The 5,999-nt window shown below is 40.3% G+C and overlaps 1 long non-coding RNA gene across 1 annotated transcript; it reads left to right on the top strand.

Annotated features, from left to right (window-relative positions):
• Nucleotides 1-407: 407 nt before the first annotated feature.
• Nucleotides 408-3,334, top strand: LOC126940156 (uncharacterized). Its single transcript, XR_007720631.1, has 3 exons — nt 408-575; nt 2,062-2,168; nt 2,514-3,334. It is a non-coding gene; the product is annotated as an uncharacterized LOC126940156 (long non-coding RNA).
• The last annotated feature ends 2,665 nt before the right edge of the window (nt 3,335-5,999 follow it).

A 5,999-nucleotide genomic window follows, 5' to 3' on the forward strand; every position in this document is an offset into this window, starting at 1 on the left:
TTTGTAACTCTTTTCCTTATGATTTAGTATCAGTTTGACAAGTTTAATAAACCTTGTTAGGACTGAGATAATATTAGAAAGATTGGACATCTTTAAGGTATTGAGTTCTCCTAGCTAGGAATGTGGCACATTTCCCTATTTCTTTAGTGAATTGTAAACTGTCTTTTTATAAAGTTTTATAATGTTCCCCATAAAGATCTTTAAAATATTTTGCTAGATAAATCTAACACCTTATATATTTTGTTACTCTTGTAAAAGGTACCCATTTTTCAAAACTACATTTTCTCTTTGTTGCTTGGGTATAGAAATAAAATCAAATTTTAATTTATCTTATATCTGATAATTTTGTTAAACCCTCATATTAATTTTAATGCTTTAAAGATGTTTGGAAGGAAATATTTTATAAATATAATACACAAATAATACCATTTTGTGTGTTGCTTACAGATTTTCTCATCTTATTGAAGTGGCTAGAGCCCCCAATGTATGGTGTAAAAGCAACCTTGTCTTAATCCTTTTTGAAAGGGAATGTTCCAGATTCTACCATTTGGTACCATGTTTGCTCTAAGATTTTGGTAGGTTCAATTTTTTTCGGTTTAAAGAAGTTATCCTCTAGCCCATTATGCCAAGGATTTTAAGCTGAATGAATATAAAAATTAATCAAATATGTTTTGGTGCCTCCTGAGGTGATCTTAGGCCTTTCTAGTTTGATTTCTAAGTATGGCTAACTACATTAATTGATTTTTCAATGTTAAACCAAAATGTACATTTCTGGAATAGATTTAACTTGGTCATTCTTTAACTTTGGGTTCCCCTAAAAAATGACTTTGAGAGAAGGGCTCAGCGTCTGATCATTCCAGCATCTGGCTGTGGAGCTGTGTGACTGAGTCATCATCTGTTGCTTTGTTCGCTGACTTCCAACCTTTGTGCCTAGATGATATTGAAGTCGCCATCTCTCCCTTTGAAGGGCAGGGACTTGTGTATGTGTTTGTCCTGTCACTTAGCATGGCTCTTGGAGTTTCTGGCTGCATGAGAAGGTCTAGGGAGACTCTCCCCTTCCAAGAGCCCTCCACGTTGTCTTCTGCCTTTTACGGCTACTGAAACCACAGCACAAGGTGTGGGGACGTTACCAGGTTCCCCCAGAGCCATCATTCCTTGCGTGCCTGCCTCCTTTTGTTTCGTCCCCTGGGATTTCTCCTACATTCTTGCAAGGTCATTATGAACTTAAAAGGATGCGGATTTTTATTTTATTTTATACTATAGAGGTATTTTATAGCAGAGATTTTTTCAGGGTATCAAGACTAGAAGTTTTGCCCAAGAGGGAAAACCAGAGGCTTTCAATATTTTTTGAATTCTATCTAAAAACCTTTTTTTATGTTCATTCTTTGTTTTTGTACTAGAAAGAACATGTAACTATTTTATATATAGTCTTTAAATGACATTTTATGTGAATACAGTGTCACAGCAATAGATAGCAATACCAAATAAAATACATTCCAAAGAAGCTGCTTAAAAATTTGAAGACATTGAACCCTAAAAGGATGACTTATTTCCTCAATAAATCATGTAGAAAGGGAAACTTGTTTGCAGTATGAATTATATTTTGTAGTATGGGAAAACAAAGGAGAGAAGAGAAATCCTCCTTTCCTTAACTAGCAGATTTCTGTAATGTGACAGCCTGGGAGAGACGACAAAGAACGTAGTTTTGAGAGGCACCTTTTGCCATTTACTTCTGGCTGGTCAGGACTGCCACCTAAAGCCACACGCAACTTCAGGAGCACCACCCACAAATACAACACTCTGAACAGGGCTCCCTGGCTGTGTACAGTGTGGCTGCCCTGATCCTGTGGCAGATAACATTCCTGAACATTTAGTTACTCACCTGTGACATCAGAATCATAGTAAAGTTCATGCAAAGAACAAAAAGGATAATATGCATGAAATCACGATATAAATGTTATTATCGCCACCATGCCCATCTTTGAAAGAACCTATACAATCGCTACAAATTCTGCTTGATTTTTGCCACTCATTTAACTTCTTAAAAACTTTACCTTACAGAATAAAGCCATAAAAACATCTCGGTTGAAGCAAAGGGAAGCAGCAAAGAAACTGACTCCTCCCAGTTGCCCACCATACACTCCCTTTTCATCTCAACAGTGAGTTAGGTAACATGATTCCTTTTCTTTTTCTCTTTCTTTGAAACATAGAACATGTCCATTAGCTCAGCACAATATGAAGTTAAAGATAGGATCACAGGGATGGTAACTGCCCTTCCTATTGCTTTACATTCTCCTATCTGCCAAAGAAGAATGCCTAGCCCCTCGCTGTGTCTGGTTCAATATACCAACACATACATTTGTCTCTAAGGGGTTATGAGTTGGTATTTTCAGCTTTTCTCTCCCCTAGTCTGTGCCCCTTCTCCACATCTATCTTTCTTACTCAACTTGACGAGCCCACAGACACCTTCACTCCCTGTGAAGCCATGAGAAATGTCCTTATTTCAATTGCAGGTGGACAACCGTCTCCCACTGTCTCCCAGTGCCATCTCTAATCTTATAGCCTCACTGGAGTTATCCAAGGTCCTGAAGACACCCCAGTGACACTCCCCAGTCTCACAGTTTGAAGGTTGCAGTTCAGGGATCAGACTGTCTCTCCAGGCAACAAACATCTGCACCAGCTGGACTGCTGCTACTGCGCGGGGTGGGGTGTGATGGACAGTGGGGTCCTGTACTACAGGCCTGTCGTCCTGGGTCTGTTCTGCCCAGTGGACCTGTCCAGGCTGCTGCAGGAGTGGTGATGCTCATGCCACCTGGCCACTTGACCTTGCTCTGCATAACCTAATGACCACCATCGTTTAATGGTTGCATCACATTCCATCACACGGTCAATAGTCGTTTTTCTCTACTTTTTTATTGTTAGGTATTGCCTTTTTTTTTTTCTTATTTCTTTCAATGATAAATGCTGGTTTGATGAATGTGGTATACATTTATTTTGTTTGTGTTTTGCATTATTCCTGGGAAGAACAGATTTCTCAGTGTAGAAATACTGATTCAGAAGCTCTGCATGTTTTTAAGCTTCATATGCGTAATGCTGAGTTGCTTTCTGCAGAAGTTAGCCCAACAGCATATAACCATGCCTCTTTTTTCCCATTCTCTTCAGCGCTGTTTTAATAGCGTTAAATATTTGTACCTTGTAATAGTGCAAAATTATGTCCCTATGTTTCAGTCCTCTCTCCTTTGATTACTAGAAATGTTGAAGTGTTTTCATTATTAAGCACAGGTGTAAATCCATTTCTACAGTTTTGCTAACTTTTCTTGGGTTGGTAATATCTTTATCACCAATGTATGTGAACTTAGATTATAGGAAGTTTATTAAACCTTTGTGATGTATTTGTTATAAATATTTTTCTTGAATTATTAGATAAGTTATAATTTGGTTAATTATGTGTGTTGGCCCACATAAGTTTAAAGTTGCTATGTACTCAAAATTTTTCCATTGTGATTTACTTAATACATTTTCACACTTAGAAATTTCTTCCTTGTCCGCTGTTGCTTACGCTTTCTTAGAATTTATTATGTCCTTATGTATTTAATGCTTTTCTTTTAGTAAATGGTGAAAATAAAAATCAAAACCCTTCTTCCCAAGGTTGTGTATTTAATGACCTATCATTTCCCTGTTGATCTTTATTATTTTTTTCAATTATAAATAATATTTTGGCAAACTTTGTTATTCATAAAGTTGTCATGATTTAAATTCTTCTGTAGGCATTAGTATAATACCCAGCGTAAGTGGGTACTTATTTCTACCAAAGAATATGTACAAAAATATTCCTGGCACTATTTCAATAGTAGTTTTGAAAGGACTGGAAACAAGCTAAATAGCCATCAAAAATAGAAGGACAATAAGTTAGAATATATTCACAAAGTGAAACACTATACAGCGCAAGCCGGGGCCCCTGAAATCTGGGCTCTCTGACTCCATTTCTTACCCACATCTGTGACTCTGCTGCACCCTCTCCCAGCCTCCAACAGTGGCCCTGGATGCTTGAGCTCTATTGCTTCTTAACCACCAGCTGAACAGAGAGAGAGAGAATCAGAAAATATTACCCCAGTACCTCAGTCAGAAGGTCTGGAGCTGACTCGCTGTCTCTGACCAGCTGACAGAGGTCCTGCGCTTGTTCGATGGGTCTAGGACACAAGCCATCCCTGGTGCTGGTGTGGATTCATCCTCTCCAGGCCATTTTGAGTCTTTGTCACGGGACTTAGCAATGAATTATAGGATGCTTTTCAAATTGTGGTGTCAGAGCCATTCCCTCGAAGCAAAAGTCAGTGTCCTCACAAGGTGGGAATGGGTGCTGGCGTCCTGAAAACAGTGGTTTTCCTCTCTATTAAATCACCCTGGCCAGCAGCTTGTCCTCTGTGTGTCTCAATTTTCTCATCACCCAAATGCCCAGTACATTATAGGGTTGGTTATTGATTGTAATTTCTTTAAAAATGAGTTGCTGGCTAGGCACAGTGGCTCACACGTGAAATCCCAGCACTTTGGGAGGCCAAGGCGGGTGGATCACCTAATGTCAGGAGTTCAAAACCAGCCTGACCAACATGGTGAAACCCCATCTCTACTAAAAATACACACCAAAAAAAATTTAGCCAGACTTGGTGGCACATGTCTGTCGTCCCAGCTACTAGGGAGGCTGAGGCGGGAGAATTGCTTGAACCTGGGAGGCGGAGGTTGCAGTGAGCCCAGATCGCACCATTGTGTATAAGCGTATTGAGTTCACCGCCAGACCTTTCAGCATGCGGCCAATGTGTCTCTTTTTTTTTTTTTTTTTTTTTTTTTTTTTTTTTTTTTTTTTTTTTTTTGGTGTAGGCCAGTTTAAGTTGGATTGTCTGCCACCTGAGCAAGAGAAATCCCACCTGCCAAGCCTCCCTGCAGATGGTGGTGCAGCCTCCACAGCCTGGTCTTCAGATTGTAACTCTGGCCCCTGCTCTGAGCTGGAACTCTCTAGGTGATTTTTAAAGCCTTGTTTAGTTTTAATATTCTCGATTATCTATGTAGTAAAACAGATTAATTTGTCTTTTACAGAAATGAAAGTGCTTAATGGAGTAAGGCACATTGTAAGTGCCCGATAAATTTTGGTTATGGGTTAGATGCAAAGTGTCTGGACAAGGAGCAAATTGTCTGGTTCCACAGGCACTGGCACTGTCCTCTCCTGCCCTCCTCTGTCATATCTGTCCTCCTCTTATGGGGCTAGGGGGCACTTTGGGCCTGTTCCAGATAGACTCCCCTGTAAACTCTGAAGTCGCTTTGAGTCCTGGTCACCAAGCTATGCATTCAATTATACAGTGTCTTTTATTGTGGACATCTGATTCACCTCTGTTTTAGTGTAGTGGATAGGGGCCCAGACTTTCTAGGTGATCTGCCAGGGTTCACATCCCAGCACCACCACTGTTAGCTGTGTGTCCTCAGGAAAGTTACTTAAACTCTCATGCCTCAGTTTCCTCATTTGTAAAATGAAGATAAGGCCAATTCCTATCTCATGGAGAGGTTCAAATAGATTTAAATCATTGAGGATCACATAAGTTAATTTTTTGAAGCGTGCTTACAATGTCTGGCATATATGGTGTATAAGGTGTGAACAGTCACTATTTTATCCGGGTAACCACAGGGAATAACTCAGGGGATTCAGAGTCAAATAAACCTGAGTTAGAATCCTGGCTCCAACCCACCTGTTGAGTGGTTCTGACAAAAACCATATGGTCCACGAATCCCAACATATTGACTCTCTGACCTTTTGCAGACCAAATTTGCAACTCCTGCAAGAGCCCAGGTAAAGAAGCGGGCTGGCACAGTGTGTGAGGAGTCCCCTCCCCAGCCTCCCAAAGACACCGTCTGCTGTCTCTGAGGGCCAGGGCCACAGCCTCTGCATCTCCTGAGCTCCAAAAGTTCCTGTGGTTCAGAGTTCATTATGCTCTAGTGACGATCTGCTTCTAAGC

The sequence above is a fragment of the Macaca thibetana genome, chromosome 17, assembly GCF_024542745.1.
Source record: "Macaca thibetana thibetana isolate TM-01 chromosome 17, ASM2454274v1, whole genome shotgun sequence".
NCBI lineage: Eukaryota > Metazoa > Chordata > Mammalia > Primates > Cercopithecidae > Macaca > Macaca thibetana.